At 41.3% G+C, this 13,318-nt stretch overlaps 1 protein-coding gene across 1 annotated transcript in view; it reads right to left on the reverse strand.

Moving 5' to 3' along the window:
* Nucleotides 1–13,318, reverse strand: part of LOC128653400 (rho-related GTP-binding protein RhoC) — a 226,167-nt gene that overhangs the window by 13,233 nt on the left and 199,616 nt on the right. The window lies entirely within an intron of this gene.

Below are 13,318 nucleotides of genomic sequence, written 5' to 3' on the forward strand. Positions count from 1 at the left end.
GGTTCAAACGGAGGAGCTTGAAGAGCTCCCAGAACCAAATTCAAACTCCAAGGAGGAGAAATTGACTTAATGACAGGTTTTATACGAACCAAAGCTTGTACAAAACAATGAATATCAGGAAGAATAGCAATCTTTCTGTGAAAAAGAACAGAAAGAGCAGAGATTTGTCCTTTCAAAGAACTTGCGGACAAACCCTTATCCAAACCATCCTGAAGAAATTGTAAAATTCTCGGTATTCTAAAAGAATGCCAAGAAAAATGATGAGAAAGACACCATGAAATATAAGTCTTCCAGACTCTATAATATATCTCTCGAGATACAGATTTACGAGCCTGTAACATAGTATTAATCACGGAGTCAGAGAAACCTCTATGACCAAGAATCAAGCGTTCAATCTCCATACCTTTAAATTTAAGGATTTCAGATCCGGATGGAAAAAAGGACCTTGTGACAGAAGGTCTGGTCTTAACGGAAGAGTCCATGGTTGGCAAGATGCCATCCGGACAAGATCCGCATACCAAAACCTGTGAGGCCATGCCGGAGCTATTAGCAGAACAAACGAGCATTCCCTCAGAATCTTGGAGATTACTCTTGGAAGAAGAACTAGAGGCGGAAAGATATAGGCAGGATGATACTTCCAAGGAAGTGATAATGCATCCACTGCCTCCGCCTGAGGATCCCGGGATCTGGACAGATACCTGGGAAGTTTCTTGTTTAGATGAGGCCATCAGATCTATCTCTGGGAGCCCCCACAATTGAACAATCTGAAGAAATACCTCTGGGTGAAGAGACCATTCGCCCGGATGCAACGTTTGGCGACTGAGATAATCCGCTTCCCAATTGTCTACACCTGCGATATGAACCGCAGAGATTAGACAGGAGCTGGATTCCGCCCAAACCAAAATTCGAGATACTTCTTTCATAGCCAGAGGACTGTGAGTCCCTCCTTGATGATTGATGTATGCCACAGTTGTGACATTGTCTGTCTGAAAACAAATGAACGATTCTCTCTTCAGAAGAGGCCAAAACTGAAGAGCTCTGAAAATTGCACGGAGTTCCAAAATATTGATCGGTAATCTCACCTCCTGAGATTCCCAAACTCCTTGTGCCGTCAGAGATCCCCACACAGCTCCCCAACCTGTGAGACTTGCATCTGTTGAAATTACAGTCCAGGTCGGAAGAACAAAAGAAGCCCCCTGAATTAAACGATGGTGATTTGTCCACCACGTTAGAGAGTGTCGAACAATCGGTTTTAAAGATATTAATTGAGATATCTTCGTGTAATCCCTGCACCATTGGTTCAGCATACAGAGCTGAAGAGGTCGCATGTGAAAACGAGCAAAGGGGATCGCGTCCGATGCAGCAGTCATAAGACCTAGAATTTCCATGCATAAGGCTACCGAAGGGAATGATTGTGACTGAAGGTTTCGACAAGCTGTAATCAATTTTAGACGTCTCTTGTCTGTTAAAGACAGAGTCATGGACACTGAATCTATCTGGAAACCCAGAAAGGTTACCCTTGTTTGAGGAATCAAAGAACTTTTTGGTAAATTGATCCTCCAACCATGATCTTGAAGAAACAACACAAGTCGATTCGTATGAGACTCTGCTAAATGTAAAGACGGAGCAAGTACCAAGATATCGTCCAAATAAGGAAATACCACAATACCCTGTTCTCTGATTACAGACAGAAGGGCACCGAGAATCTTTGTGAAAATTCTTGGAGCTGTAGCAAGGCCAAACGGTAGAGCCACAAATTGGTAATGCTTGTCTAGAAAAGAGAATCTCAGGAACTGATAATGATCTGGATGAATCGGAATATGCAGATATGCATCCTGTAAATCTATTGTGGACATATAATTCCCTTGCTGAACAAAAGGCAATATAGTCCTTACAGTTACCATCTTGAACGTTGGTATCCTTACATAACGATTCAATAATTTTAGATCCAGAACTGATCTGAAGGAATTCTCCTTCTTTGGTACAATGAAGAGATTTGAATAAAACCCCATCCCCTGTTCCGGAACTGGAACTGACATAATTACTCCAGCCAACTCTAGATCTGAAACACAATTCAGAAATGCTTGAGCTTTCACTGGATTTACTGGGACATGGGAAAGAAAAAATCTCTTTGCAGGAGGTCTCATCTTGAAACCAATTCTGTACCCTTCTGAAACAATGTTCTGAATCCAAAGATTGTGAACAGATTTGATCCAAATTTCTTTGAAAAAACGTAACCTGCCCCCTACCAGCTGAACTGGAATGAGGGCCGTACCTTCATGTGAACTTAGAAGCAGGCTTTGCCTTTCTAGCAGGCTTGGATTTATTCCAGACTGGAGATGGTTTCCAAACTGAAACTGCTCCTGAGGACGAAGGATCAGGCTTTTGTTCTTTGTTGAAACGAAAGGAACGAAAACGATTGTTAGCCCTGTTTTTACCTTTAGACTTTTTATCCTGTGGTAAAAAAGTTCCTTTCCCACCAGTAACAGTTGAAATAATAGAATCCAACTGAGAACCAAATAATTTGTTTCCCTGGAAAGAAATGGAAAGTAGAGTTGATTTAGAAGCCATATCAGCATTCCAAGTCTTAAACCATAAAGCTCTTCTGGCTAAGATAGCCAGAGACATAAATCTAACATCAACTCTAATAATATCAAAAATGGCATCACAGATGAAATTATTAGCATGCTGGAGAAGAATAATAATATCATGAGAATCACGATTTGTTACTTGTTGCGCTAGAGTTTCCAACCAAAAAGTTGAAGCTGCAGCAACATCAGCCAATGATATAGCAGGTCTAAGAAGATTACCTGAACATAGATAAGCTTTTCTTAGAAAAGATTCAATTTTTCTATCTAAAGGATCCTTAAACGAGGTACCATCTGACGTAGGAATGGTAGTACGTTTAGCAAGGGTAGAAATAGCCCCATCAACTTTAGGGATTTTGTCCCAAAATTCTAACCTGTCAGGCGGAACAGGATATAATTGCTTAAAACGTTTAGAAGGAGTAAATGAATTACCCAATCTATCCCATTCCTTAGCAATTACTGCAGAAATAGCATTAGGAACAGGAAAGACTTCTGGAATAACCGCAGGAGCTTTAAAAACCTTATCCAAACGTATAGAATTAGTATCAAGAGGACTAGAATCCTCTATTTCTAAAGCAATTAGTACTTCTTTAAGTAAAGAGCGAATAAATTCCATCTTAAATAAATATGAAGATTTATCAGCATCAATCTCTGAGACAGAATCCTCTGAACTAGAAGAGTCCAAAGAATCAGAATGATGGTGTTCATTTAAAAATTCATCTGTAGAGAGAGAAGATTTAAAAGACTTTTTACGTTTACTAGAAGGAGAAATAACAGACAAAGCCTTCTTTATGGATTCAGAAACAAAATCTCTTATGTTATCAGGAACATTCTGCACCTTAGATGTTGAGGGAACTGCAACAGGCAATGGTACATCACTAAAGGAAATATTATCTGCTTAACAAGTTTGTCATGACAATTATTACAAACAACAGCTGGAGAAATAGCTACCAAAAGTTTACAGCAGATACACTTAGCTTTGGTAGATCCAGCAGGCAGTGGTTTTCCTGTAGTATCTTCTGGCTCAGATGCAACGTGAGACATCTTGCAATATGTAAGAGAAAAAACAACATATAAAGCAAAATAAATCAAATTCCTTATAAGACAGTTTCAGGAATGGGAAAAAAATGCCAAACATCAAGCTTCTAGCAACCAGAAGCAAATGAAAATGAGACTGAAATAATGTGGAGACAAAAGCGACGCCCATATTTTTTGGCGCCAAATAAGACGCCCACATTATTTGGCGCCTAAATGCTTTTGGCGCCAAAAATGACGCCACATCCGGAACGCCGACATTTTTGGCGCAAAATAACGTCAAAAAATGACGCAACTTCCGGCGACACGTATGACGCCGGAAACGGAAATGAATTTTTGCGCCAAAAAAATCCGCGCCAAAAATGACGCAATAAAATGAAGCATTTTCAGCCCCCGCGAGCCTAACAGCCCACAGGGAAAAAAGTCAAATTTTTGAGGTAAGACAAAATATGATAATTTAAAGCATAATCCCAAATATGAAACTGACTGTCTGGAAATAAGGAAAGTTGAACATTCTGAGTCAAGGCAAATAAATGTTTGAATACATATATTTAGAACTTTATAAATAAAGTGCCCAACCATAGCTTAGAGTGTCACAGAAAATAAGACTTACTTACCCCAGGACACTCATCTACATGTTTGTAGAAAGCCAAACCAGTACTGAAACGAGAATCAGTAGAGGAAATGGTAAATATAAGAGTATATCGTCGATCTGAAAAGGGAGGTAAGAGATGAATCTCTACGACCGATAACAGAGAACCTTATGAAATAGACCCCGTAGAAGGAGATCACTGCATTCAATAGGCAATACTCTCCTCACATCCCTCTGACATTCACTGCACGCTGAGAGGAAAACCGGGCTCCAACTTGCTGCGGAGCGCATATCAACGTAGAATCTAGCACAAACTTACTTCACCACCTCCCTTGGAGGCAAAGTTTGTAAAACTGATTTGTGGGTGTGGTGAGGGGTGTATTTATAGGCATTTTAAGGTTTGGGAAACTTTGCCCCTCCTGGTAGGAATGTATATCCCATACGTCACTAGCTCATGGACTCTTGTTAATTACATGAAAGAAAAAAAATCATCAAACAGTAGCAAGTCCAAATTGGTTCCTCCAAATAAGGCAAGTGGTGAGGGAGTGTAGCCATAGAGAAAACAATTGCAGCAAACAGGATGTGTTCATAATGTTGCCATGCTTGGCTGGTATGTTAATTTATTGCAATGCTACAGAAAAGTCTTGTAATATGTTGCATGTATCCTAGTTAAAGGGACATAAAACACCTTGCACTCAAATAATTAAAGTACTTGGGTAGGGAGACTAGATCAAGATAGGCAAACTATGTTCTAGGGGCCAAATCCGGCCCATCACCGCCTGTGTTTGTAAAAACCATTGTTAGCTCACAGGCTGTACATTTTTAAATATATATATATATATATATATATATATATATATATATATATACACATATACATACACACACACATACTGTGTGTATGTATATATATATATATATATATATATATATATATATATATATAAAAATTTTCTTTGAAATTCAAAATTTCAGTGTCTAATAATTTTTTTGGCACATAGCCGCTCTCATTTATTTATTCTCTAGCACTGCCTGCGCACCAGAACATAGTTGCAAAAGTCTGTATGTGGCACTTTCATAGCTTTGCACTACAATATATGTCAACACAATATTCCCAGATCATAAGGAAAGCAAAGATCAGAAAGATAAGATTGGTCCATTGCAGCAGGACTCTATGCTATGAGCTTAAAGTGTACTGTCTGTGTGATAAACGTGTGTTTATTTTATTTTTATTCATTTGTGATTTTACACTGACACTTATTTTGTTTAAAAATTCCTTTAATATGCTTGTTTAGAAACCAGAGGGTTAGGATACCCTATCGAAATTTACAATGAGCCCCCTCCCTGCCCCAGTCATTTATGTGTTTACTAACAACTATCATCTTTCACTTTTGCCATAAATTAAAAACAAACATCACATCTATAATTTTACCAACCATGATGGTTGTGTATGTTCTATTTTGCAACTATTATTTTTTTGTAGACTATAAAACAAATTGCTTGTTTTCTCTATATTCAAAATAATGCATGAACAAAAAAAAACAAAAAATAAAAAAACACAACCTTACAATTTTAAAAGGGACCAGGATTTCTGTGTTGTCTTGCAAGAAATTAACATACCAGTTGAGTGATTTCAGAGCAAGTTATAAAGGTTGCAATTGTTTTTAGAAGGCCAAACTCACCTCACCGCTTACCTTATTTGGAGGAGCCAATCCAGACCTGTAAGTGAAGCAGACAAGGTTAGCCACATATATTGTTTTGCATTTTTGTCTTATCTCCTCACCTTTGTTGAGGCCAGTTAGGGACAAAAATGTAGCAAGGGTTAAGCTTGTAAAGTCTGCAGTATGCGCTTCCAATTCTCAGAATAGAAAATCACACATCAATAAATTAAAATAAGTGGCACAATTGATAATGAATATACAGTATATTTCAAAGCTTAAATATGCATAATTAAACATTTTATATTGCATGTCCCTTTAACTTCACACAATCCAAATGTCCTCTTCAACAGAAGTGCGATAAGATTCTCACTTCCTGATAAGCATTTCCTCTCAGTGTCAGCATATATCGGTATAACACAACATTTAGCTTTGCCAGCTTGGAGAGCTACAGTTTATACAGAAAGTAACAAAAAACTCCCAGCTCCATTCCAATGAACTGGTCAGAATATTCTGGGCTATGCAGGCCTCAAATTCGCCAAATGATTGTGTTTTCAGCTTTTCTCTTAGCAGAAAGAAAACGTTTTGAAATGAAAAATAACGAAAAATCATAGAAGCAATAGAGCCGGTGTTCTGTCAATTTTTGCTACCCTCTTAGTGCGCATGCGCACACTTACGTCATTGCATTCCACATATGTTGTAAAGTATGTGTAGAATGCGGTGACGTATGTGCGCTCATGTGCACTGTGAGGAGTAGCATAATTTGAAAGGGTAGAGAGCAAATCTCAACATTTTGTCTGTGCATGCTCGCACCCCCAATATGTAAATAAAATTAACTAAACAGTTTCTCCAACAGTAATTTGCAGCTCCATATCTCATCACAATTAAAGGTTACTCCTAAATTTAAGTAAACAACATATGTGGCATGTAGTGACGTATGTGTGCGCATGCTGAGAGGGTAGCAAAATTTGTCAGGTAACAAATCGACAGAACACCGGCATGGACAGACGGCATTTAATGCTTTCAGTGTTAACAAGACGCTGAAGGTACAAGCGCAGTGAGATATCTTTGGGCTCAACTCTAGATGTAGAAAGCAGTCTTGATTGGTAGAGTGTGTTGTTGGAAATGCAACATGTTGCTGAGGAAACTATGAACAGTCAGAAAAGGAGCAAGCAAATAGGAGCTTGTCTGACATCATTAGAGGCCTGGTCATGGAAAATGCCACTACAGAACACAGGCCTAGCTTGCAGTTTTGGTTCCCTTGAAAAGAAGCAGTTGTATACCACAAAACATTTTATAAATGAAAGCAGAGCTTGCACATCTTATAGTCGTGACTATAGTGGTCCAGGACAGAATGGACTAGGGAGTGGACTAGGGAGTGGTTGGGGTATAACCAGCTATGGAGGAGAAAGGTTGCGACAAGGGAAGGAAAACAGAATTTATGTTTACCTGATAAATTACTTTCTCCAACGGTGTGTCCGGTCCACGGCGTCATCCTTACTTGTGGGATATTCTCTTCCCCAACAGGAAATGGCAAAGAGCCCAGCAAAGCTGGTCACATGATCCCTCCTAGGCTCCGCCTTCCCCAGTCATTCGACCGACGTAAAGGAGGAATATTTGCATAGGAGAAACCATATGATACCGTGGTGACTGTAGTTAAAGAAAATAAAATATCAGACCTGATTAAAAAACCAGGGCGGGCCGTGGACCGGACACACCGTTGGAGAAAGTAATTTATCAGGTAAACATAAATTCTGTTTTCTCCAACATAGGTGTGTCCGGTCCACGGCGTCATCCTTACTTGTGGGAACCAATACCAAAGCTTTAGGACACGGATGAAGGGAGGGAGCAAATCAGGTCACCTAAATGGAAGGCACCACGGCTTGCAAAACCTTTCTCCCAAAAATAGCCTCAGAAGAAGCAAAAGTATCAAACTTGTAAAATTTAGTAAAAGTGTGCAGTGAAGACCAAGTCGCTGCCTTACATATCTGATCAACAGAAGCCTCGTTCTTGAAGGCCCATGTGGAAGCCACAGCCCTAGTGGAATGAGCTGTGATTCTTTCAGGAGGCTGCCGTCCGGCAGTCTCATAAGCCAATCTGATGATGCTTTTAATCCAAAAAGAGAGAGAGGTAGAAGTTGCTTTTTGACCTCTCCTTTTACCAGAATAAACAACAAACAAGGAAGATGTTTGTCTAAAATCCTTTGTAGCATCTAAATAGAATTTTAGAGCACGAACAACATCCAAATTGTGCAACAAACGTTCCTTCTTTGAAACTGGATTCGGACACAAAGAAGGCACGACTATCTCCTGGTTAATGTTTTTGTTAGAAACAACTTTCGGAAGAAAACCAGGTTTAGTACGTAAAACCACCTTATCTGCATGGAACACCAGATAAGGAGGAGAACACTGCAGAGCAGATAATTCTGAAACTCTTCTAGCAGAAAAAATTGCAACCAAAAACAAAACTTTCCAAGATAATAACTTAATATCAACGGAATGTAAGGGTTCAAACGGAACCCCTTGAAGAACTGAAAGAACTAAATTGAGACTCCAAGGAGGAGTCAAAGGTTTGTAAACAGGCTTGATTCTAACCAGAGCCTGAACAAAGGCTTGAACATCTGGCACAGCTGCCAGCTTTTTGTGAAGTAACACAGACAAGGCAGAAATCTGTCCCTTCAAGGAACTTGCAGATAATCCTTTCTCCAAACCTTCTTGAAGAAAGGATAGAATCTTTGGAATTTTTACCTTGTCCCAAGGGAATCCTTTAGATTCACACCAACAGATATATTTTTTCCATATTTTGTGGTAAATTTTTCTAGTTACAGGCTTTCTGGCCTGAACAAGAGTATCAATGACAGAATCTGAGAACCCTCGCTTTGATAAGATCAAGCGTTCAATCTCCAAGCAGTCAGTTGGAGTGAGACCAGATTCGGATGTTCGAACGGACCTTGAACAAGAAGGTCTCGTCTCAAAGGTAGCTTCCATGGTGGAGCCGATGACATATTCACCAGGTCTGCATACCAAGTCCTGCGTGGCCACGCAGGAGCTATCAAGATCACCGATGCCCTCTCCTGATTGATCCTGGCTACCAGCCTGGGGATGAGAGGAAACGGCGGGAATACATAAGCTAGTTTGAAGGTCCAAGGTGCTACTAGTGCATCTACTAGAGTCGCCTTGGGATCCCTGGATCTGGACCCGTAGCAAGGAACCTTGAGGTTCTGACGAGAGGCCATCAGATCCATGTCTGGAATGCCCCACAGTTGAGTAATTTGGGCAAAGATTTCCGGATGGAGTTCCCACTCCCCCGGATGAAATGTCTGACGACTCAGAAAATCCGCTTCCCAATTTTCCACTCCTGGGATGTGGATTGCAGACAAGTGGCAGGAGTGAGTCTCCGCCCATTGAATGATTTTGGTCACTTCTTCCATTGCCAGGGAACTCCTTGTTCCCCCCTGATGGTTGATGTACGCAACAGTTGTCATGTTGTCTGATTGAAACCGTATGAACTTGGCCTTTGCTAGCTGAGGCCAAGCCTTGAGAGCATTGAATATCGCTCTCAGTTCCAGAATATTTATCGGTAGAAGAGATTCTTCCCGAGACCAAAGACCCTGAGCTTTCAGGGGTCCCCAGACCGCGCCCCAGCCCACCAGACTGGCGTCGGTCGTGACAATGACCCACTCTGGTCTGCGGAAGCTCATCCCCTGTGACAGGTTGTCCAGGGACAGCCACCAACGGAGTGAATCCCTGGTCCTCTGATTTACTTGTATCGTCGGAGACAAGTCTGTATAGTCCCCATTCCACTGACTGAGCATGCACAGTTGTAATGGTCTTAGATGAATGCGCGCAAAAGGAACTATGTCCATTGCCGCTACCATCAAACCTATTACTTCCATGCACTGCGCTATGGAAGGAAGAGGAACAGAATGAAGCATTTGACAAGAGTTCAGAAGTTTTGCTTTTCTGGCCTCTGTCAGAAAAATCCTCATTTCTAAGGAGTCTATTATTGTTCCCAAGAAGGGAACCCTTGTTGACGGAGATAGAGAACTCTTTTCTACGTTCACTTTCCATCCGTGAGATCTGAGAAAGGCCAGGACAATGTCCGTGTGAGCCTTTGCTTGAGGAAGGGACGACGCTTGAATCAGAATGTCGTCCAAGTAAGGTACTACTGCAATGCCCCTTGGCCTTAGCACCGCTAGAAGGGACCCTAGTACCTTTGTGAAAATCCTTGGAGCAGTGGCTAATCCGAACGGAAGTGCCACAAACTGGTAATGCTTGTCCAGGAATGCGAACCTTAGGAACCGATGATGTTCCTTGTGGATAGGAATATGTAGATACGCATCCTTTAAATCCACCGTGGTCATGAATTGACCTTCCTGGATGGAAGGAAGAATTGTTCGAATGGTTTCCATTTTGAACGATGGAACCTTGAGAAACTTGTTTAGGATCTTGAGATCTAAGATTGGTCTGAACGTTCCCTCTTTTTTGGGAACTACGAACAGATTGGAGTAGAACCCCATCCCTTGTTCTCCTAATGGAACAGGATGAATCACTCCCATTTTTAACAGGTCTTCTACACAATGCAAGAATGCCTGTTTTTTTATGTGGTCTGAAGACAATTGAGACCTGTGGAACCTCCCCCTTGGGGGAGGCCCCTTGAATTCCAGAAGATAACCTTGGGAGACTATTTCTAGCGCCCAAGGATCCAGAACATCTCTTGCCCAAGCCTGAGCGAAGAGAGAGAGTCTGCCCCCCACCAGATCCGGTCCCGGATCGGGGGCCAACATCTCATGCTGTCTTGGTAGCAGTGGCAGGTTTCTTGGCCTGCTTTCCTTTGTTCCAGCCTTGCATTGGTCTCCAGGCTGGTTTGGCTTGAGAAGTATTACCCTCCTGCTTAGAGGACGTAGCACTTGGGGCTGGTCCGTTTCTGCGGAAGGGACGAAAATTAGGTTTATTTTTGGCCTTGAAAGACCTATCCTGAGGAAGGGCGTGGCCCTTGCCCCCAGTGATATCAGAGATAATCTCTTTCAAGTCAGGGCCAAACAACGTTTTCCCCTTGAAAGGAATGTTAAGCAATTTGTTCTTGGAAGACGCATCCGCTGACCAAGATTTTAACCAAAGCGCTCTGCGCGCCACAATAGCAAACCCAGAATTTTTCGCCGCTAACCTAGCCAATTGTAAAGTGGCGTCTAGGGTGAAAGAATTAGCCAATTTGAGAGCACGAATTCTGTCCATAATTTCCTCATAAGAAGAAGAATTATTAATGAACGCCTTTTCTAGTTCATCGAACCAGAAACACGCGGCTGTAGTGACAGGGACAATGCATGAAATTGGTTGTAGAAGGTAACCTTGCTGAACAAACATCTTTTTAAGCAAACCTTCTAATTTTTTATCCATAGGATCTTTGAAAGCACAACTATCTTCTATGGGTATAGTGGTGCGTTTGTTTAGAGTAGAAACCGCCCCCTTGACCTTGGGGACTGTCTGCCATAAGTCCTTTCTGGGGTCGACCATAGGAAACAATTTTTTAAATATGGGGGGAGGGACGAAAGGTATACCGGGCCTGTCCCATTCTTTATTTACAATGTCCGCCACCCGCTTGGGTATAGGAAAAGCTTCGGGGGGCCCCGGGACCTCTAGGAACTTGTCCATTTTACATAGTTTCTCTGGAACGACCAAATTCTCACAATCATCCAGAGTGGATAACACCTCCTTAAGCAGAGCGCGGAGATGTTCCAACTTAAATTTAAATGTAATCACATCAGGTTCAGCATGTTGAGAAATTTTCCCCTCAGACAAAACCTCCCTGGCCCCCTCAGACTGGTGTAGGGGCCCTTCAGAAACAATATCATCAGCGTCCTCATGCTCTTCAGTATTTTCTAAAACAGAGCAGTCGCGCTTTCGCTGATAAGTGGGCATTTTGGCTAAAATGTTTTTGATAGAATTATCCATTACAGCCGTTAATTGTTGCATAGTAAGGAGTATTGGCGCGCTAGATGTACTAGGGGCCTCCTGTGTGGGCAAGACTGGTGTAGACGAAGGAGGGGATGATGCAGTACCATGCTTACTCCCCTCACTTGAGGAATCATCTTGGGCATTATTTTCTCTAAATTTTGTGTCACATAAATCACATCTATTTAAATGAGAAGGAACCTTGGCTTCCCCACATTCAGAACACAGTCTATCTGGTAGTTCAGACATGTTAAACAGGCATAAACTTGATAACAAAGTACAAAAAACGTTTTAAAATAAAACCGTTACTGTCACTTTAAATTTTAAACTGAACACACTTTATTACTGCAATTGCGAAAAAATATGAAGGAATTGTTCAAAATTCACCAAAATTTCACCACAGTGTCTTAAAGCCTTAAAAGTATTGCACACCAAATTTGGAAGCTTTAACCCTTAAAATAACGGAACCGGAGCCGTTTTTATATTTAACCCCTTTACAGTCCCTGGTATCTGCTTTGCTGAGACCCAACCAAGCCCAAAGGGGAATACGATACCAAATGACGCCTTCAGAAAGTCTTTTCTATGTATCAGAGCTCCTCACACATGCATCTGCATGTCATGCTTCTCAAAAACAAGTGCGCAATACAGGCGCGAAAATGAGACTCTGCCTATGATTAGGGAAAGCCCCTAGAGAATAAGGTGTCCAATACAGTGCCTGCCGGTTATTTTACAAAATTCCCAAGATTAAAATAATTCCTCAAGGCTATGGAGTATAAAATATGCTTATATGTAAATCGATTTAGCCCAGAAAATGTCTACAGTCTTAAAAAGCCCTTGTGAAGCCCTTATTATTCTGTCTGTAATAAAAATGGCTTACCGGATCCCATAGGGAAAATGACAGCTTCCAGCATTACATCGTCTTGTTAGAATGTGTCATACCTCAAGCAGCAAAAGTCTGCTCACTGTTCCCCCAACTGAAGTTAATTCCTCTCAACAGTCCTGTGTGGAACAGCCATCGATTTTAGTAACGGTTGCTAAAATCATTTTCCTCTTACAAACAGAAATCTTCATCTCTTTTCTGTTTCAGAGTAAATAGTACATACCAGCACTATTTTAAAATAACAAACTCTTGATTGAATAATAAAAACTACAGTTAAACACTAAAAAACTCTAAGCCATCTCCGTGGAGATGTTGCCTGTACAACGGCAAAGAGAATGACTGGGGAAGGCGGAGCCTAGGAGGGATCATGTGACCAGCTTTGCTGGGCTCTTTGCCATTTCCTGTTGGGGAAGAGAATATCCCACAAGTAAGGATGACGCCGTGGACCGGACACACCTATGTTGGAGAAACAGTGTTCAGTTTGGGATTGTACCAGTTCTTACAGGGTATTAGGGGAGAATGTTCTACTCTAATCCTCTGTCTCTGCCAGAGTCTAGTTTATGCACCTAGGGTTTTGTTTATAAAGTGTATTACAACCTCATGACTATATGATA

The sequence above is a fragment of the Bombina bombina genome, chromosome 3, assembly GCF_027579735.1.
Source record: "Bombina bombina isolate aBomBom1 chromosome 3, aBomBom1.pri, whole genome shotgun sequence".
In the NCBI taxonomy this organism is placed as follows: Eukaryota; Metazoa; Chordata; class Amphibia; order Anura; family Bombinatoridae; genus Bombina; species Bombina bombina.